We start from the raw sequence: 21,944 nt of genomic DNA, 5'->3' as shown, positions 1-21,944 counted from the left end.
CACACACACACACACACACACACACACACACACACACACACACACACACACACACACACGCATGCACGCAGGCACTCTCCAGAGGTATGGCACAGGAAGCCACAGGCTACCCAAATGGAAAGTTACATTCTGAAAAATCTCCCTGGCAGGTTCTCTGTTTTGTGGTGTCACAGCTGTGCAGCTGCAAGAATGAAACAGTCTGTCCTGTCTCCCCTCCAAGGTTTCCTGGGTGGCGGCCCTGAGTCCCTCCTGCAGCACTCGCCAGCCACAGGCCTTCTGATCAGCGCAGCTCCTGCAGCACAGGAAGTTAAAACACATTCTAAACGCACACTGCAGCTTCATTATTCCTCACCCAAGAAATGACTCCCAGGAGTCAGTATGAAGAGCAGTGGGTTTTTCATGAAGAGAGGTTTGAAGGCTGACCTCTGAATTGACTTGTCCATCCTGACTTGAGTTGTTTCTATTCTAAAACTGTTCTAGCATGAGCTAATATGCCCTCAGCTGGGAGGGAAAAGGGAAAAGAAAATCTACCCAAGAGCCACGCATGCACGTGGCGGCAGAGAAGAAAAACACGATGGAAGCCACTGGAATTGGCACTTGTCAAAAGCAACCCGAGCACTAGGTCTCCAGGAGGCCTCTAGAAGTCTGAGAGGTGAATGGGGAGTTTTCAGACTACAGGGGGGTCACAGAACCCAGCCTAGGAAAGAGCATGCTTGCTGTTATACACCCAGAAGGATGTGGAAACTCTAGAACTTTCTGTAATGGTGAAAATATTATGTCTAACTCTGTTCACTAGTGGTTACTGGGTACTCAAATGTGGCTAATGTGACAAAGGAACTGAAAGTTCAATTTTATTAAAACGTAAAGTTATATAGTCACATGAGGCTGATGGCTACAGTATGTGTACAAGAAGACAAATCTCAAATCCCTGTTTATATGAAAAAGCCCAAGTGCTGTCTCTAGCACAGTTGACAATTTCTTTCTTTTCAAAGCCACTGCGGGCCCCAGGCTGAAGGCCTGGTAAATCAAGCTTACCTCTCTTGTACCTGGGCATCCAGCCACAAAACCCAGGAGGCAACCCAACAGCAGCCATCTTCAGGCCAAGATGGTCTCTGGTGCACACCCCCAGAGATCATTAATAACTACATGGGCTCATACCCACCTCCCCCAAAGTGCATCCCAATAATCATGGGCATTTGGCCTCAGTCTTGGTGGTCAGCCGAGAGTCTCTTGAGGCCCAGGCAGACGTGGTACCTTGGCTGCCTTTTGGGCTTTCAGGTTGAGTTCTCTAGTGACCCCAGAAACCTCTGATCAGGAGCCCTTTCAAGAGCCCCAATCTGACTTTTCCACATAAAGGCTCAAGATTCTGGGTCTCACGTCACACCTAGTGGATCGTTACACTGGCTATAACATCCTTTCCCTCGTTCCAAGGTACTGACCATTCGTTTGCAGCCCTCCCACGCTTTCCCCACAATCATGTGAAGAAGGAATGATAATGTGCATTTTTCTGGGCCACTTTTTTTCCTGATCCTCATTGAATCCTCACAGTGACAGGGAGGCAGGAAGAGGTACCAGCACGCTGCTTGTCAGATGGGAGGCACACTGGCCAAGGACTCACAGAGATGGATTAAGGACCCGACAGAAGGCTGAAGAGAAGCACGTGTTGTTTAATCTTGTGTTACGAATGTGTCCAGCTTCTCCGTGTTTCGGCGCCGCCTTTAGCACGGAAACAATGACAGTGCCTGCCTGTTAGGGTTGCTGTGGGTTAGAACAGGTACAGTCCTCAGTGCTGTGCCGGGGGTCTAGAAAATGCTGCAGAACATCTGCTCTTTCCTTTCTAATTTTACTTCTATCAGCACATGTTTACAGTACACGATGATTATATTTCTCCTGGGGAGTTGATACATGTGCATACTATGTTCGAATTCTTTTCATGTCCTCTTCCCCTTCCTTCCCTCTGCTCTTACTGGGGAAGTGCAGTGCGTACCGGTATGGCAGCCGTGGGCATGCTGCCCTCCACCTGCATACCCGTTTGGTTTTTGACATCACTGCTCACATTCTTACACGTGGTGCATTTAACACGCGTTGGGCTACGTTCAAGGGCTCAGTCTCTGTGGGCTGCGAGTGTCAGCTCCCTCTGTTGCTCCTGTTATTGTGGCACTTGAGGATGGGAGGATTAGAGGGCCAGAGTGGATAAGCCAGGCTCATGCCTCAGCAGAAATGAGGTCGGGACTGTAGGGAGGAAAATGCACCCAGAGACCCTGAGCCCTTAGAAGAAGTTTAGCCAAGGAGTAAGAAGAACCACGGACCCTTGCAAAAGGTAAACAGCTTTGTCTGTTGGGGAGGAAATGTACAACTCTATGGCACTCTTCCCCTACCAGCTCCCTTGCTTCCCGAGAACAGGCTCCGTCCTTTGGGCCAAGTACAAATGCAGCCTTTGCAGACTTTCTCTCCCTTTCAGCAGGTGGGATTTGGCCTACAGCCTGACAGAAGGAGGGTAGTATAACCCCTTGATGGTCACTCTTACAGCCCAGTACCCCCAGGGGACTGGAGACAGTGAGAGCCCACAGACTTTCCCCCAAACGAACGTGAAAAGATGTCAAGAAAAACAAAGACAAACAAAAAGGATCTCCACTGGGTGTCAGGTAAGGCTATGGAACATCTGCGGTCTTGGGATCCCCTGTCCTGCTCCACAGAATCCAGAACGACAGCTACTGCCCAGCGCTTGGACGCTTCCTGCCAGAAATCCCAAAGGCCCTGAGAACAAATGAATGCGGTCAAGGGGAACAGGGAGAAGCGAGCTGAATACAAAATGAAGACTTTCTGAATTCAATAACTCATCTGATCCCAGCTGACACAGTACCTGCACTCCATGGGGGTAGTGCAGTGCCTCTTGAATAATAAATATGCAAGATCCCAGCCGCCAAGCACGGTAATTCAATGAGGACAACACGACATTCTGGACGTTCTCTCAGGGGAGGACGCGTCAGCACATGCTGCTGGCAAGCACTCTGAGAAGGTGGCCGGGTTCCCAGGGAGAGTTCCTCCCTCAACACTGTCCACAAATGCACGCCTCCCTCCTTCCAGGGATGCGTCTGCCCTGGTAAGAGACTCACGGTCCCTCTTCAGTGGACATTCAGCCCAGGGGACCTCACTGGAAGAATTCTCTAACAGTTACTTATAACATGGGTTTCTCTTAGTATCCTATTCACGCTCCCTCCTTTCAGGGACATAAAAATGGAAGCCCACGGGGACCGCAAGTTCCACCCAGCATCATGGCAAAGGTGAGGGCAGGGCCAGGGGAAGACGGAGACTCGGTTTCAACGCCAGCTGCCTCTTGCCCACCCCTGTGGCCACGCTTCCTCCACATGCTCTTGTCTGTCCTGGGCTGGTTTACCAGTCCCACATCTAAGTCACACTGGGCAGGGTGCCTTCAGGTCTTCTGTCTCAATCACTCTCATCTGGGTTAAGTAAGAAAGGCGATGAACTGGTGTCAAAACAGAAAAACCTCAGGAATGGTCAGGTAACGGTGTAACAGCTGCAGAGAGGAAAGATCCAGGCTTACTGGAAGATGAATGTATGAACACATCCCTGTTTTACCAAACAAACTTATCTAGGATTCCAGTGAGTAACCTGTTTTTCTCACACGTTTGAAAAAGTATTTAACTTATAAAGATCATCACTTTCCCCAACATTTCGGGTTTGTATCAATTGCATTATATGACAAAAATACTTTTCTTTAGCCTGATTTTTATTTCTGAGGGACAAAAGTTGTGATAACCAAAACTATGAAGATGGAAGACGGGCAATGATTGGATTTCCATCTTACAGATTATACTTGTTCTTAGCCAAAAGCCTAGCTGGGTGTGATGGTTTGTATAGGCCCAGCTATTAAAGGATCTGAGGCAGGATTACTTGTGTCCAGGAGCTGAAGGCAAGCCTGGACAACGCTGGGCTTCAGGGGTTCTCGCTCTCTCCCTCTCTCTCTCTCTGAGAACCTTCTGAGAGAGACAGACAGAAATAGAATTATAAACCCAGAGGAAAAAGACCTCAAGAAAACCTGATACTTTCTCAACAGCAATGAGTTAATCCACTTAAGGCTTCATGCATCATGGGCATTATAATAAATTTATAATTCTCAGCATTTTTACCCTTTTTAAATGCTATTGCACATTCTCCTCTGGCTTTTCCTACCAAAGCATGGCCATTTTCACAATTTGGTGAATATGCTGCATTCTTCTGGCTTTTGACAAGCACCGCACAGTGCCGTCTGTCCCACCCCCCAAATTAAATCAGACTTGTTGCAACACAGCTGCAGCTACAGGCTGCCAGCGTTTCAGAGGATGGCACAACTCCCCACTTGGCAGGGTGGGCTGCTGCTTTACATAGAGCCCTTGCAGCCCAAAATGCCACCACTCTGTTGGTACAGTGAATCCAGCACCCAAAGAGAAAACACTACCAACTCACATCCCGTTGTATAAAAGGGTGAAAACATTCATGTAACCCTTCTTTGATAGAGAAGTAAATGCTTTCTAGAAATGCAAGAGGCCTGGTGTATGGCACATAGAAGGCACTCCATAAATGGTGACATTAGCCAGGACCAAGCGTGACATTTGGATCCTTTCTCTAAAGAATACAAAGACAAACGCAGCAAGCTCTCAGCCATTGATACTCCTGTCACATATCTTTTATTCTCTTGATCTGGGTACTTCCTCTGCTGATATAAAAGCTAAGAAGTGAAGGAATGAACCTTCCCAAGGTCATGCTCCTATGTTGAGTCCAAGATTTGAACCTCAGTCTTCCTATTTTCTCAGAGTCTTTAAGGGGCCTAGAGCCAGCAGAACAGATAAGACAAAGGAGGAGTTGGAAACACAGTCCTCTGGCAACAAAGCCAACTGTGATGCATAGTAAAGCTGTGGGTATCTTCCAGTTATACCTCCAGCAATAATCAGATCCTTCCCTAGCCCAGCCCCACGCACCTTCCCCAGTGATCCTTCCTCCTTCATTAGCCTTGATCAATTACAAGGCCCTACGGCAGGGACTGTTTCTTCCTCTCGTTTTTGTTTGGAGCATTGTCCTAGCAAGGCTCAAATAAAGGGCTATTATTAGCAGTGACAATAATGCAACACTGTTTTCTCAAGGGCCTTCACCAGGGCTCGCCAGACTACTCCATGCCACTTCCTGACGCCTCTAGCTGGTGGTTTTCACCTGCGAACCCTCAGTGGCTCTGAGTTTGGTACCCAGTACTGTCTTCCACACCCAGTTGCCGGAACTCTCATTACACCCTCAAGGTCCCTGAAAATTGGAAAGAGGAACACATGAAAGTGCCAGGCAGGGACTAATGAGGAGCTGCAAGATCCAATAACAGGCCAAGCAGGTAGTGGCCCCCAGGCCTGTTTTGAACGGTGCTCAAGGCCTTAGAGCTGAACAACTCTGGCGGTTGGTTCAATATCAGTACTGCTGCGGGGATAAATGGTTCTCATTAGCTCCTTTGGGCCTTGGGTGCTCTGCAGGTTAAGGCTCATTTCTTGAGCAACACTGTTTTCAGTGACAACAGAGCAGACACAGAGGGAAGTTCATTGTGGGGGTCCACAACTGTGCAAGAGAAGCCAGACTCATCCTTCATGCTCCCAAACTTTGGCTCTGGTGGGAACTGGGCTAATGAGTGCTCACTGAGGGAAATAAAATGGGCTTTGGTGCAACAGAAGTAAGCAGCATGAGGAGGCAGGGTGCATATGGAGAGGATATGATTAAACATATAACAGCCTCAGTTACTTGAGGTTTCATGTTTCACAGTTTCAGTTATTCACAGTCAAGTGAGGTCTGAAAATATTAAATGGAAAATTCCAGCAACAAGTCACGTGCTTTAAATTGTGCATTGCTCTACATAGCACGATGAAATTTCATGCCATCCACTTGTGATGTGAGTCCGTCACTCTGTCCAATGTATCCACACAGTATATGCTACCCATTCTTTCATCACTCAATGGCTGTCTCAGCTATCAGATTGATGCTCATAGTATCACAGTGCTTGTGCTCAAGTAGCCCTTATTTTGTTTTATAATGACTCCAAAGCGCAAGAGAAGTGATACTGGCAATTTAAGAAGATTTAAAGTACTTTGTTCAAGTGAAAAAGTGAAAGTTCAACTTAAGAAAAAAAAATCACACGCTGAGGTTGCTAAGATGGTAAGAACAAAATCCATCTGTGAAATTGTGAAGGAGGAAAAGGAAATTTGTGTGGGTTGTGCCGTCACACCTCAAACTGTAAAAGTTACAGCAACAGTGCATAAATGCAGTTTGTGTATATATGCATGTATAAGAAAAAAATAGCAGATACTTTGGTAAAACACGTGGTTTCAGGCACTTAGTGAAGGTCTTGAAATATGTCCTCCATGGATGAGGGGGAATTACTGTAAGCTCCTTTTCAGGTGCTTAACTTTTGGTTACAGCATCTCTGGTGAGAATCTCCTTCCACGTGGATAAACAGGATGTCTGCCTGGCTTTGATTTTTTTCTAAAATAGGTTCTTACTATGTTGCCCATGTTGATTGCCAAGTCCTAGGCTCAAATGATCCTCTTGCCTCAGCTTCCTGAGTCTTGGGATGTGGGTGTGTACCACCATACCTGGATCTAGACTTTACAATTATATTATCATCTGTCACAGGTGACACACCAGGTAGCCAAGGTTTATGATGATTCCCTAGTTGTGCCATGGTTGTCCTAGTGGCCAACTCATTCAGAAGGTGGGAAGCTGTGCAGGCTCTGGCGTGGGTTAGAGATTGGCCGCTCTGGCCCAAGACGACCACATTCCAGTGTACTTCCTCATGATGTCACAAATGCCCTCCAGGGACAGCTGAGTTCCAGGCGCAGCTTGTCGAGCCAGATCTGTTCCCAGCAGCCCTTTTCTCCTATCCCAAGACTGAGGCAGGAGTCACAAGCACAGCACTCTGGCTCGCTCCCCAAGCCTTCCTGCCATCCTCAGGGGCTGCAGAGCCAGTAGTCTGTCCTTTCCACGTTGACGTTTTCATGCGTCTGATGGCTTTGCTCTGCAAGATCAATGGTCTGCTGGAGAAAGTCTCCCTATAACTTCTCTAAGGGATGTGGCACAGCCCTAATCAGGCTTCTTCCTCTAGCAGGAGAAGGGAGAGGGTCCCAGTGCCATCAAGAGAGCCTTCATATACCTGGTCTTCCACAAGTAAGTTGAAGGGAGCCCTGGAGTGGAAGTGTGGTGAACAGGGCCTGAGGCCGGGAGGCTAAGGCGGGCTTACCCTCAGTGAAGCTCTCTTCAGCACTCAGGTTCAAGGCCTTCCTCTCCAAGACAGTCTTTCCCATTTGCACTACCCCTACAGCTGAGGGAGAGCCCATGGCAATGTGTGGACCTTGGCTTCTTCTCTGTGCTATGGAGAAGAGGTCTGGATGAATGAAGAAGTCTTCATTCCCACCATCATGCAGTGGAAGCAGGAGTGGACGGATTGCCTCTGGAAATTATGCTTAATGGTCCAAATCCATGGGAATTTGTCTAGCTCCTCTTGGGAGACTTTTTAGGTTTGCTCAGAAAATCTGATTTTGTTTGACTTTCTGCCGCCAGCATTTAGAGGAGCTGGTTAGCTCCTCTCTGTACATTGTTTTAGCTTTTCTCAAGCTGATCAAAACATGTAGACTCAAAGCCAGTTGCCTTCCATGCCCACCCTGTTCTGGGCTTGCTGGTGGGGCCCTGGGTAGACATGGCTAATGGCCCAGCCAGACTTCTCCCTCCTCATCCTCAGAACAGCGTCTTGGGCTTTGCCTTCCTCTAAAACCTTGTCCAGTCCAGGGATTCTGCACCCCCTCCCTATGCAACATCCTTGGTCACTCACTGAAGGGTTGGGGAACGGTTAATCACACGCAGAGGGTGGGGGGCAGGGAGATAAGTGCACCTTAGAACTGGTTCTTCCATGGTGGACGCAGGACTCACCGAGTCACCCTACTTCCTTATGACTCAGTGGCTTCATCTAAACACAGAGGAAAGGGCAGCCTGGCCAAGCAGGATGGCAGGACAGAAGAGAGGACAGGAATGAAAGTAATGCGGTGTTCCAGAGGCAGGCCTTTGACGACACTTGGAGCCTGACCGGTGTACACTGGCTTCCACATGTGCAGGTTCCACTCTGCACCTAACTGGGGGAGAAGCAGGGTGGGGAGGGCCCTACCCACATTCCTGCAGAGTTCCTGGTGAGAGAGACAGCAGGGAGGGGATGCTAAGCAGGTATCCTCAGTGGGTGAGCCCTTTGGTCTCCTGGGGACGGCACGGCAGCTCTCAGTCCATGAACTCATGCTCCTAATGCCCAGAGACAGCCCCCAGGGGTCGCTTCCTCCAGAAACTCTGAGGAGACTTCAGGGCAAAAGGGAAAGTGCCCCTAGGTGAAGAGGAAAGAACTCTGACGGGGAAGTCCTGAGTCCAGGGAGCTGGTCTCACCTCTGCCTTCACTCATTTCTTTACACTGGGGACTGAACCCAGGGCCTCTGCACTGAGCTAGATCCCCAGTACTTTCTTGATTTTTTACTAAGTCACACAGGTTGGGCTTATACTTTTGATCTTCCTGCCACAGCCTCCCAGCGTGCTGGGATGAAAGGTGCGCGTCACTACAGCCGGCTCCATTTCTGCTGTTGATTCGTTATGTGACTATGGAGCAGTTGTGTCCCCCGCCTGAGCCTCAGTTTCCCCATCGGCGAGCTGAGCTTGTGATGAGACCAAACCCTTCCGGCCTTGGCACTTTGCACTCCTTCAGCGAACAGGGAAACAGTGGTACGTCTTGTTATTTCTAAGCAAAGGGCCTAATTGTTCAGCAGCACAAACTCCTCCATCTAAAACCACAACTGCTCCTCTCCTCTCCCTCCCCCTGCCACCTCCTTCCTCTGAGACTCACAGAACATTCATTTATTTTTCTTTGGTGCCGGAGCTGAAAACTCTGATGACTAAGCCATTGAATTTGAATATGCTACTGTGCTCCTGGGAGGATTCCTTCATTCCCGGGCCCCCACCGCCCGTCTCTGCGCCCCGCGTGGCCATGTGGTAGTCGTTAGGAACAGTTTGATGAAGTTCAGGTTCTCAGGATAGACCAGAGACGGGGGAGGGCCAGTGGCGAGCCATGATAAATGGACACAACAGTGCAGCGGGCCACTCGGAAAACAAACACAGAGCTCTTTCTGAGGGAGCCACTGAAAACAAATCCCCCAAAAGCTTTTTCCCTTTCGCGGTGGGTGGAGGGAAGGAGGGCGTGTTGGGGGATGGGGGACAGAGCAGGGGGTGCTCTGGCGGTTCAGGGACAGTGCTCACAGCCAGACATAATTCTTTCTGCTGGCAGCAACTAGATGCACCCTGAGGGTGCTGCCAGCTGCGTATCACAATGTGGTGTCCCTCCGTGGCTGAGGCCGGGCATCAAACTCCGGGGTGCTGAAGAGGCAGAGGCCCTCAGGAGAGCTGAGAGATAGCCTGGATTACCAAGGCCGGGAGGGACACCGTGCCACAGAGTGCGGCCAGGAGCACACTCAGTCTTGGGGACTCGGGGAAGCCCCTCGTCCCGGTGAGGGCTTCTCCAAATCTCTTTGCTGCACCGCCCCTCCAGTCTCCTCCCCACCCTAATGGAGGTAGGAAGCTGCCCGCCATCTTGCATTTCTACCCACACAGCTTAAAATCCCTGACCCCCGAAAACAACCGGGAAGACTAATACTAAAGAGCCCTGTTCTTGAGGGTGAAAAGGATAACTTTTTTCTTTTCTTTCTGTAGTGCTGAGGACGGAGCCCAGGGCCCGGCACATGCTAGGTAAATGCTCTGTCTCTGAGCTCCCTCCCCAGCCTGACAGTGACGTTTTAGAAAGATACACACGCCAGCAGGAAGGGGAACAGGACGCGAGATATGAGAAATGCCTTCAAATACCTCAGCAACCATAGCAAAGCGGTAAGTGAACTGGGACAAGCCCGCGACAGCTGGTGAACCTGGCGGGGGGCCACCTGGAACCCCTCAGACAGCTATTCACACTTATCTAGATGTTTGGAAATAGTCGTGGTACAGCGAGAGACAATCTTAAAAACATCCTAGACTCCAATGGTAAGAGTCCATTTGCGCAGTGCTGATGACGGGGCAGCTGTGTGTTTTACAGAAGGAGCCCCAAGGGGGAGAAGTCCAGCACAGCTTTGGTTTTTGGTGCAGATTTCATCTGTTACTCGAGAGCTCGGCCACCAGGTGCTACCTGAGAAGGAAGTATCAGTGTTCTTAAGGTTCCCAGGAGGCCTGTGGAGAGTTCCCTTATTAAACTGCCTTCCTCGGTGGGGTTTTACCTGGAGTATCTCCCTAAGGATCTCTCAGACACCTTCTTCAGATGCACAGCAAGTGACCAAGACAACCAGAGTTCATTCATCTCCCAATTTCTGTGGTCAGTAACACACAGATATATGCAAAACATGTCCCTCCATTTCTTTAAATTGTCAAATAATTTCCTCCCTCCACACTTGAGAGCTGAAGTAAACAAGTTCACGCGACATTCCCCTTGGATTATTAGAATGAGAAACATGGGACAGATGGTGACAATTCTCCAAAAGCCAGTCACTTCTACCAGAGGAAGGATGCAGTTCCCCGTATGTTCATTGCAGCATCTAGGAACCAGAGGCCTGGGTTTGAATCGTGCTCTGCCCCCAGCCCAACCTCAGGCAGGTCCCTGGGACTTGCGGAGCTGCTGCTAGGGCTTCAGAATAGCGGAGATGGGTTATAGAGCTTAGGAACGCACAGAGGTCAGAAGGGCCAATGTCGCACCCATCACAAGCTGCAGTGGCGCTTCCTAGGGCTGCAGAGCAAAGCAGCACAAACCGGGGGGCTTTAAACACCAGACATTCGTTCTCTTCCACTCCTGGTGGCTAGAAGTCTGACAAAGCTGTCAGGGAGGCCCTGATTTCTCTGAGACCCCAGGTGGGAGCCTTCCTGGGGCTTCCTAGCTTCTGAGAGAAGCAATCTTGGACTTGTAGATTTATCACTCCAATCTCTGCCTCCATTGCCATACACTGTTCTCGCACATCTCTGGCTCTGTATTCCAATTTGGCTCCAGAACACCATGCTGCATGAGGGGCTCACCCTGCTCCAGTGCAAACTCAGTTCCCTTAACTTCTCCTAACCTCAACAACCCTACTTCTAAATGAGGTCACATTCTGAGGTAGCAGAGGGTGAGGACCTCTCGGTATTTAACTCCGCCCTCCCAGCACAACCATAGCAGCAGCTACTCTCTGCCCTTCCAGTTGGGATCAGGCTCTGTAGACCAGGCCTGTTCGGTGGTTAATACGCTGCAGAGATGCCCACTGTGACAGGAACAGCCTCTTCTCTTTTTGTGGTTAATGCTAACAGGGAGATTGGTTTTTACAAAAAGTTCTGCGGTTTTCATCAGGAAGGGCCGTTAGCTGGAGCCCAAAGCACAGGGGTGGGAATTAAACTGAGAGAAGTCCTGGCTTTGTTGTGAAGGACAGATTTGCTATTGGCCACAGAAGAGTTGCCTATGCCGTTTTAGATCTGCAAACACCCTTCGGTCTATCTGCTTGCAGTAACGCTTGTGTCTGAAATTAGGGAAAGGTAGAGGCATTGGGTCCCTGGCCCTCCAGAATGCAGGGGTTGCCGAGCTTTTCTGTTAGGGGCACGCAGTACTATTTTGTGCTTTGTGCACCATACTGTTCCCGTCACAGTGACCCACAAGCAGCCACAGACAGTCTACGAGTGAGCGGCTGTATCTGTGTCCCATGAACCTTTGTTTACTTATGGATGCCGAAATAGAAGGTCACACAAATTCTACGTGCCATCAAACACAACTTGTCTTTCGATTGTTTCTTCAACCTTCTCCCAATATAAAAACTACTTTTAGTGGAGAGGACACGGCCCATGGGCCCTGGCTCGCTGACCCCTCTCTCTCACAGCCACCTGTGTGTTTCTCCTCAGCACACCACTGCTGTCGGGCCACCTCCATTCTCAGTACGACCTTACCGTTCACATCATGTTCTCCCCTCTCATTCACCCCGTTGCTGGGCACAGTAGACTAAGTCACCCCCATTTCACACATGAAAAAAAGGGGGAGGGGAAGAATCCAAAACGTCGAATGGCCATGTGACAAGTGGTAAGGTTGTACTGCACCGTCTGTCTTCTGGCACCTCACCTGGTGTCCCGGCTAAGGGGCCACATCGCCCAGATGCTCTAGAGAAGCTCTCCCTCCTCAGACGGATGCCCATCCCATCCCCACAACTCTCCGAGTCCGCACTCATCATCCCCAGTGACTCCTCCAGGAATCTGACTGCGACTGGTACTTCAGTGCGGAGCCTCCGGAGAGTCCTCTGGAATCTCCGATTCCCCACCAAGAGGACCAGGTCTCATTTTGGCCCACGACGGGTGGGCCACGAGCAGCTCCCGACCGCTTCGCTGCCTCCACCAGGAGTAAGGGACACAGTTCCTGGGTCAACCATGGCACCTAAGGCATCTGCTGAGCTGCACCTCCAGAGACAGAGTCTTCGTCTATGCCAGGGGCGGGGACTAGATACTTGTGGGGCCAGAAGTGCGAGTGAGTCAAATTCGGGGGGCGGGGAACCGACTACAAATTGGGATGCATTTGCCCATCTAAAGGGGGCAGATGCTACTCAGCTTTAGCCTACTGGTGCCAACTACGGAACTCACTCACGTTTTAAATAATAGCTTAAGAGTTTTATTGATTGTGAAATCAAAAGGTCAGGGTATGACTGAAAAATAAGGCGAACGTTAAAAACCTATTTAAAACATTTATGACAATAAAGACACTGCCACAGTCACCCTCGATATATACCCCTGTCACTTCAAACACACTGGTCCCATCATTCCTGCCTCTTTCTCTAAGAGTCCTGGAAGTCCTGTTGATGTCTTCCACTGCTCTGTCATAGCTGCCTTCATGTCCTGAAATGATTCAAAACATTTATCTTTCGTGGTCATTTTGACTCTGGGGAAGAGGCAGAAGAAGCACAGGGCCAGACCCGATGAATAAGGTACACAAGGACGTGCTGTAATATCTTTAGGAGTCTGCCCTTCTGTTGGACAGCACTTGGCAGTGGAATTTACTAAAGTTTGGATCACACCTTGGACACTTATGAAAGAGCACTTCCAGAAGTGCTTCAGAAAGGGGCATGATGGGAGGAGCGTGTTTGAAATTAGGGGAGTATTTTGAGGGAGATTAATGGCAATGTATCTTTGACTGTATACATTTTATTTTAACTCACACTATGTTTTGATCAGCCCTGGCATTAAATCAAAAGGTATCCATAGACCCCTGTGTGCAGCCTCTGCCCTGAGGCCCATTTCTTAGGCAGTGGACACTGCCTGTAGTACACATGGAGCTGATACTCTCTCCCAAAAACATGTACGCTGGCAACCAGAGTTGGAGTGGGTGGAGAGGAGAGGAGGGTCGGTCTGATCAAGAGGAAGACAGGAGTAAGCAACCACATGACCCTAAATTAAGCAGTACAGGGGGTGGGGAAAAAAAAGCTTGGTGTTTGGAAGTAAATGCACACTGAATTATTCAAGACGGGCTCAGCCCAGGGCAGAAATAGAAAATAAGTCCTTGCTGTGTCCCGATCCCACCTAAACTGAACTTGACGATACCCTGTCACAAGACAGCTTTGATGGAAATGAGGATGATGATCACTGATGCCATCCGATGTGGTGATTGATAATGTTCTCTGCTAAACCCCCACCGTGTCCTTGAATCCCAGGAAGGTGCCTGGCGTGGGTCCAACCATATGGACTCTGGCTCCGGGAGCAGAGTATTTCCTCTGGGTTAAAACTCTAAATACAGTCGTGTGCTGCGTAACAACCTTTTTGTTGACAGTGGACCACATATACAAAATAATACCCCCACAGACATAAAATTATACCCCCAGTGGCATCACAGTCGTCTTGGTTTGTATAAGTACATGTTCACATATCATAGGCAAAATCACCTAAATGATGCATTTCCCAGACTGTCCCCTTATCGAGAATGGATGTGTGACTATACACATAGCTTGCCTTTGGCTCCATGAAGTCACCCTTTCTCCGACAGCTTGTCCTTTGTGGTGGCTCTGTGACCTTGTGGTCCTACTTGACCTTGTGTCCCTAGCATCCTATGAGGCTTTGACTGGCTACTGCAAGACCGTAGACCCCAGCAGGGCTCAGTGTTCCCTAAACACACGCGGAAACCAATATTCACGAAGCTCCCATAGACCTGGTATTCCCCCCGCCCTTGATATTTGTAATAAAACAAGGAGATGTGGCCTTACTGCTTCCTCTTGGTGTTACCCAACTTACAAACTGTGCCAAACCTCAGTTTCCTCATCTGTAACTGAATGTCAAAACAGCACTCACATTTCATGGGGTTCCCAGTAGAAATTAACAAAATAATGAATTCAAAGTGTTTAACAGTGCTTGGCATATAATAATTTAATACGCTGTTCGTCATGGTGTTTTTTGTTAAGAACTTTTATTCTGAAATACTTACAAATTCATGAAAAACTGCCAAATAACAGTATAGAAATGTTGTGTGTGCCTGTTGTCTAGTTGCCCCCATATTTTTGCATCTCATATAACTAGGTACAATAGAAAAATTATGAGGTTGATATTGAGGTCATGTGTCCACGTAGTTCCATACCATTCTGTCACACAAACAAATGACTTATTTTTATAACTATCACGAGAGACAGGGCTGTTAAGTGTATAGCCTCTAATTCCAGACTGTCTGGGTTCTAAAAACTCACCTGGTCATTACTCACTGTGTGAGCTTTAGCATGTTACTTAACTGTTCTGTGTCTTAGACTCCTCTTCTATGAAAGAGGACCAAGAACCACAGCATTCCTTTGCAGGGGGTTGTTAGGAGGAATCCTTTATATACAAAGTGCTTCAGTAGTACTGGCAGTCAGTAAACATTCCATTATTTTTAGCTCTTATTATGTTTACTATAGTTACTATTCCTGGGCCCCAGGAATGGAGGGGCTCAGAAAAATCTTGGCCTGACTTCTGTCACAGGGTCCAGACCCCTTTTTCTCCCCGTTTAAGGAAATGAGCCAAGGAAACACCAGGGGTCTGCTCTGGTTGTTTTGTTTTGGAATAAGCCCTACTGCATTTTGGACACAGAAGCTGGCTGCTCTGGCAGACCTGCCTTTGGAAGGCCTGGGGACTCTCCCCTGGGAAGATGGGCTGACTTGGGGCTCACGGCTCTGGACAGTAAGCTGGCAAGGGACGTGGGAGGGGGCGAGCTGCTGCTCTGCTCCCCTCCGCACCCCCCAGAAGCCTGCATTTGGCCCAAGTGGACAGCACCCCAGAGTGCTCACCCTTCCTCTCAAGGGCATTTCCATCTATCCAAAGTGTGATCGCCCTGCCCCATGGGTTTCATGGGTGAGGTCAGAGAAGATAGATGAAACAGGACCCTCCTGACCTCAGGCTGTTGAAGGAGAACTGATGGTGGCCACATGGTCTGGTGTCAAGGTCAAAATTCCTGAGAACTTACATCCCCCTCTGCACTAGCATTGGCACAATCCACTGGAAAAGAGGAAGGCCATCATACACCGTGCTGCATGGAGGCCATCACGCAAATCAGGCTGGTGCTATGGGAGAAGGAGTAACAGTAATTATGCTAGCAGCTCCTACTTGGGCCAAGTGCCCTCGATTCTCAGATTGATATATTACACGGTATTTTCACCCCCATCTCGCAGTGAGAGGCAGAGGGTCAGAGAAGCCAAGGTCGCAGCTGTAAGCCGTAGCACCCATAGCATTCAAACCCAGGATAATAAGCACCCATGGCAGACCTCTAATCACTCCACTGTACTTCCCAGCCAGTGGCTCCTGTGCCTCTCAGTTGGACTCTCATTCAACCCTTTATTAGTAATGTGGTGCTGGGACCAGGGATTTAGCTCAGTGGCTCCACTGCCTGCCTTGTAAGCGCAAGGTCCCAAGTTTGACCCCCAGTACCAAACAAACAAACAAATAAACCCCAAAGATAATGTGGTGCTGATTTGTGGGCTCATTTCTGGCTACTTCTCTTCTGGTGTGATCTTATGCATTCTTGCATTAAGACTGGAATGGGTTATATACATTTTTGAGCTGGATAACATTAATAAAAGGAGGTAGAAGAGGAGAAGGAGGAAGAGGAGAAGGACACCTGGGGGTTGGCAGGCCTCCCTCTGTTCTCTACCTCTGAGGCAGGTAGAAGGTCAGGCCAGTGGATCTGCAGAGCTCCATTTCAGTCTTGGGATCCTATTTCATATGAGGACCAGCCCAGACCCAGCTTGGCACAACACTGTACAAACGTGCCTTGAAAATCTACCTCGAGCTCCCAACCTGGAAACGTTTCCTGCTTTTCCACTTCTAGCCAGCTCCTCCTCCATCACAGGCTGCCGGTCACTCCAGACTATACATTTGGTGACGATATTGGTGGAAAACCGGACCAGCAGCCTTTACATACGACTCTTGCCTGGGGCCAGGGATGCTTCCCAGGTGGTAATGACTCACCTGGGCTCCAGACTGGCAAAGCACACACAAGACCCCTAGGAGGTAAACCTTGGGGGGGCCCTCACATACCGCACGGCACCAACTCCCTTGACTCCAACCCAACAGGAAAAATCAGATTCCATCATTTGGAATCTATTTGGCTTGGATCCATGACAGCATTCCTGACTCAAGACCTGACTCAGAAAACGGCTGTGGCCCATAGGTCCAGGCTGTGAGAAAGAGGGTCTGGGTTACAGGCAACATCTTTTTCCCTCTTGGGCTTTGGGCTATAAATTATGGCAGAAGAAAAGCTGGGAAACATCTTTCCTACCCCAGCAAAGAAGGCTGTGACTCTGCTGTGGAAAAAGCACCTTCTCCAGAGACAAACTGTGGGGAAACAGCATGCCACAAGCTTCCTGTGCACAGTAGGCATTATTTCCCTTTATCTTGGACGAACAGAAATCCAATCCTTGATTTCCTGCCTCGAATCAGCTACAGATGACAATGGTAACTGCAATTATGGCTTTCATGAATACTCCGTCTACCTTAAGTCACCTCCAGGTATGGGGGGGGGTCCCGACTCTGTTCTCCTCTTTTGGGATTATCTTCAGCTTTCACTAGCTGGCATGACCAGCTTCCATGGGACACTAAGTCTTAGTTAGGGGCGGTAGTTAATTAGGCACAGTACACTAAGGAGTAGGAACACGTTTGGCACCCTTCATGGCAAGGGAACTTCTGATTCAGAACTCCCTATTGGTTAAGGCTCTTGTACCATCCCTATCATGTCAGCCAGACACGGCCCTGACCTCCTGCAGGTGGAAGAAGCTATCGCCAGGTAGATGTCAGTCCTGCTGGAGGTGACACAGAGGAGCATTGCTAAGCCCTCCAATCAAGGCCAGGGATGAATACCTGAACCTTTTCTCACTTAATTCATCTACACCCAATCTTCCCAAAATGAGATATGGCACTTGGGTATTACATGTGGGAGGGTTTTGATCTGGCAACTCAGGGATCAAGGTCTTTTTCTTAGGGGAGGCGTCTGAATGACACCTAAATTGAAAAATGCCATGTTCAAGGAAAAAAAAAAAAAAGCAACATTAAAGGGCCATGTCAAAAACTTGACTCGGTGTTGACTGTAACTGCAAAGACCACACTGCTGAAGGGTCCTGTCCAATTTAAAAGTTTTAAAAAGCATTTAAAAATAGATCACTTTTCTCTTCCCCAAAACTTAATCAGTTATTCTTGGCTGCAAATAAAACCAGTGCTGGGACTTGAAGTTATACTTCATAATCTGGTTACTATTTTGAGGGTTACTATTTTCTGGCTGTATATGCTGTGAGGAAAAAATGTAGGGGAACAGGAGTCTTACACGTGCACACGCGCGCGCACACACACACACACACACTCCCCTGATCACCCCCCAAACCACCCCCACCCCAAACTTTCCATTTCATCTCTGTCTTCCTGGCATGCACATCTGGATTCCATAAATTTCAAGTATGGTTTTCAATATTAGTACCGCTTAGGGTTACAAAACTTGACAAATCTAGAATGCTAGGATGTCAGATCATATTAGCTTGACCAGTCACAGAAGAGAGGGGAGAGGGATGTACGACTGAGGTCCTGCAATAATAAACAAGAGCTCACAGAGGAGCCATCGTTTCTTGTTTAGCTGGTGCAGAGGTTCAGAAGTGACTTAACAGACCTCACAGCCAGGGTAGTGCTTCCCTGCGATCTGTGTCTCCAGTCCTTCGCAGAACGGTGTGAGGGGGTGAGCAGCGAGGCTGGCAGGGGGCCCAGCGTCCGAGTTCCATCTCCACGGTACAGCGCTGAGGACGCGCGCCTTCTCCGAGTCTTGTCAAAGCAATTTCACTTTGTGCCATCCCCAGAGACAAAGTACAGTAGTATGTGAAGGGTACTTTTCAGGATAAACCCATCAACTTGCGGTTTTCAATCTGCTCTGCTCGCCGAAATTTAGTCCGATGATAACGGAGGGAGGAGCCAGCTCAGGAGACGCCCACTTGGCTGAGAACATTGTGTTCAGAGGATTGAATCAAACTACTCGGCTGTAACCCTGCTCAGTTCAGGGTCTCACGCCTCTGAAAGCCCGGATTTTACCTTTATTATTCAAGTTCAGTTCTTTCCCCCACAAAGTCAGCCTTTAAGCCCCTTATGACCCTGGTGTTATAAGAGGGTAGTAGACTTTACGATTAAATCTAAGAGCTTTATTTTTAATTCTATTTTCTGGCTTATCGAAACAACAGCAAAAAGATTCTTCTTCCTTAAATTGGTAAAGTCAATATTCACCTATTTGTCTGTAAACTCTGGGGTAATTATAGGATCGCTTCCATGTTTTCCCCAGCTCTGAGAGAGATGACTAGGAAAAGAGAGGTAGATCTTTTGCAAAAGGGAAAGGGACAAAGAGATGGAGGGAGGGTCAGCGGGGAAAGGGATGAATGTAATCTTCATTACTACGAACAAATGCTTATGGCGAATGATCTGGTCACTACTGGGTTAAATAACGTTAAGTGTATTTCTTTATTGAAGGGTTTCTCAGAGCCTGGAATATGCAAATGCGTTACAAAATGCCAAGAAGGAAAGACAATGTAATGCATTTCCCAAACATGTTTGGCCACGGAGCTTTTCCCTGTGGTGCCTTCTTATATAACGAGCGTTTTGAGAATCGCTCTGGGGACTGATACTTCAGTCCTGTAGTCAACAATCATTCCTTCTGACCCACTGATAAGGAAACTAAAGATGTACCACGTGCTGGCCTCTGTTTTGATCTACTGAAGAAATGGCTTAGTGTCCCCAGTCCCTGTGGGTACACAAAGGACAAAATGGCGCCCTCCTCTGACTTCCTGCCGCCCCCTGTAGGATCTGAGCTTACTGGCTTAGATTACTTACATTGCTTACTGCTTTTTCCAGTCTCCCAATCGTCCAACACCCTGTAGGAGTGGACATTTTATAGGTGCCTTTGTGAAAAGAAAAATCACTCTGCACACATAACAGTGTGCTGGCATTTTCTCGTCGCAGATGGAACACTGACTCAGAAACACTGGGGAACGCCCAGACACCCTAGGTCCTGCAAGGGTACAACAGCCTTGAGAGCACGACCAGACCCTGGGGGTGGGCTGACGTCTAACGGCCTGTGAAAAGTACACACAGGGATGCAGCTCGGTGGCCTAGCGGGTGAGCACAGGGGTCCTGTGTTCTCCTCGGCGTTCTAACAGTCACCAGGGAAAGCTAAAGAGAAACCAGAAACTGTGGTCTTTACTGCAGAACGAAACCTGAACAAATGCATGAAGTGTCTGGTTTTTGTGGTAGAATGAGCGCAGCAGAAGCACGGTTTCCTTGGCCAGTACCAGCGCTGCCTCTTCCAGAAGCTCGCCACTGCCAGGTGCTTTGCGATGCCTTCTGTGATTCTCACCAGGGCCCCGTAAGAAGGACAATATTTCATTTCATTTTGCAGATGAGGAAGTGAGGCCAGAGATATCAACGGCCCACGGACAGAGACAGGGTGAAACCAGGGCAGCAACCCAGATCAACCTGGGATCACAGCCTGGGCTTCCCCGACCTATCTGTCTAGCAAATATGTATGCATCCTTACACTTTGCATATGTACAGTGGGGGTTTGATGGATCAGACAGAGATTTTGCTCTTAGATAGAAGATGTTAAGATTCAAGGCCTAAGGTGATACATGCCTGTAATCCCAGCATCAGAAGGTTTGCTGAATGAGGCCAGCCAGGGCCAAAGAGCAAGACTCTGACTCAAAAAAACGAAAAGAAACATGGAAGGCCCGACATATAAGCCCTAGGAGCTACTAGCTAACATGTAAAATGCTTTTGATAGCCAGTCACGGCCCTAAATGCTTTTCATAAATAAATAAATTTGACCCTAACAAGAATCTCACGCAGCAGGCCCTGTTGTTACTCTCATACAGATGAGGATGTTGACTCTCAGGGAGAATAGCAATTGGCCTGAGGTCACACACAAGCAGGAAGGAGAGAGCTGGGACGGGACTCTAGTACATGTGGGCTTCCCTGTTACTGCTACCTTGCTAAGGATGGAGGGGAGCCTGGGGCTAAGACACAGACGAGCCCAAGTTGCAGGATGTGGCCCACTGTCTGCTGGGCTTGGCTGGTTATGACGGGCAAGTCAGAGGGGACAGTGCCACGCCGTCCTCACTGCGTCACTCAGCACGCTCTTAGCTGACGCCTACAGTGACCCAATGCTTTCTGAGCTCCAACAGCTGCCCTGGGAGCGCTTTCTCTTTCTCTTTTTGCCAGTTCAGAAAGGCACAAGCCCAAGAAATGTATCCCCCTCTGAAGCTCAGTCTAGATGTTTAGATGGACACCTGGTAAAAGTTCTCCAGGACTTCCTTACTCAGACAGGTGGATCCTGATTCTTCTCAGATCCCGCATCAAGGCCACACCATTCTGGGATCTGGCTCCCAGCTTTGAACTGCCCAGAAACCATTTAAATTCCTTGGTTAGTACAGCTGCCCACACCCAGGCCTCCTGCCGAAACCCAGGGTGTGCCTAACATGCACCCACAGAATCACTCCCTGTCCACCTAGGAGTCTGCGCCTCCACTGGGCCCTTGCATGGAGATAAGCCTGTAACTGTCACCGATGCCTTGCCAACTGCGCTCTGAAATTCTAGTGCAGCCTTTGGCGATCTCCTGCTAAGTGGGCCAGTGAGGGCCAGCATCGAAACCTTGTTGTCTTCAGAAAACCCGGATGATTTCCAAGAATCATTTGCCACAAGGAAGCTGCCCATCAAGTTCCAGTCTGTGGCAGCTCTTTTCTCTGAAGTTGATACTGACAGACACAATTCTCCATCCCAGGATGCAATGAAGTCTCCTGCAGCCTTCTACCTCTGGGGACATTGTTTCTGTCTTTCTGTTTAATGTTGCATTTTTACATTATGTGTTCAACGTGTTCTCCCAAGTAATTCAATTAGACTGTGTGCAAAGATTTTGATACAGATGAAGTTCATAGCAGTACTGATAAAACAGAGAAAAAAGCTATAAACCAAAAGATCCAGTAATAGGTGATAATGGCATTAACCTACCATAATTATGATTGTTTTATATGTGATCAAAAACTATAGTGAATAATTCATTTTCTAAAAATCTATTTCCACAAAAGACAATTTGTCATTAATCTTCCGTTAAAATACTTCCCTTTCTTCAAACACTCTTGTTCTGTTGTTCTTGTCAGTTTCCGAAGCAGTTCTGAAAGTCCCTTTCTTTTCTTTCTTTAATTGTACTGTCATGGCTACGTCAATGTCTTGAATTAATTTAAATCGTTATTTCATGGTCACTTTGGCTTTGGGGAAGAGCCAGATGTCACACAGTGCCAGATTCAGTGAAAAGGTGGATGAAGACACACCCCAGCGCTTGCTTTTTTTTTTTTTTTTTTTTGTGGTTGGGGGCCAAGAGTCCGTGGTCG

The 21,944-nt window shown here is 48.5% G+C and overlaps 1 protein-coding gene and 1 long non-coding RNA gene across 5 annotated transcripts in view; one reads left to right on the top strand and one right to left on the bottom strand.

Moving 5' to 3' along the window:
- The window catches only part of Abtb2 (ankyrin repeat and BTB domain containing 2), a 171,642-nt gene that overhangs the window by 77,304 nt on the left and 72,394 nt on the right, over positions 1 to 21,944 (bottom strand). The window lies entirely within an intron of this gene.
- Positions 6,241 to 14,474, top strand: LOC104854192. 3 transcript variants are annotated; one of them, XR_778015.1, is made up of 5 exons: positions 6,241 to 7,194; positions 7,982 to 8,135; positions 8,585 to 8,781; positions 9,763 to 9,933; positions 11,950 to 14,474. It is a non-coding gene; the product is annotated as an uncharacterized LOC104854192 (long non-coding RNA). The 3 variants fall into 3 exon arrangements; XR_778013.1 differs by lacking the exon at positions 7,982 to 8,135; XR_778014.1 differs by lacking the exon at positions 6,241 to 7,194 and having other exon boundaries at positions 7,709 to 8,135.

Source organism: Fukomys damarensis, unplaced genomic scaffold (assembly GCF_012274545.1).
Source record: "Fukomys damarensis isolate Sample0158 unplaced genomic scaffold, DMR_v1.0_HiC HiC_scaffold_27, whole genome shotgun sequence".
In the NCBI taxonomy this organism is placed as follows: Eukaryota; Metazoa; Chordata; class Mammalia; order Rodentia; family Bathyergidae; genus Fukomys; species Fukomys damarensis.
This window is presented reverse-complemented; position numbering and strand designations above follow the sequence as displayed.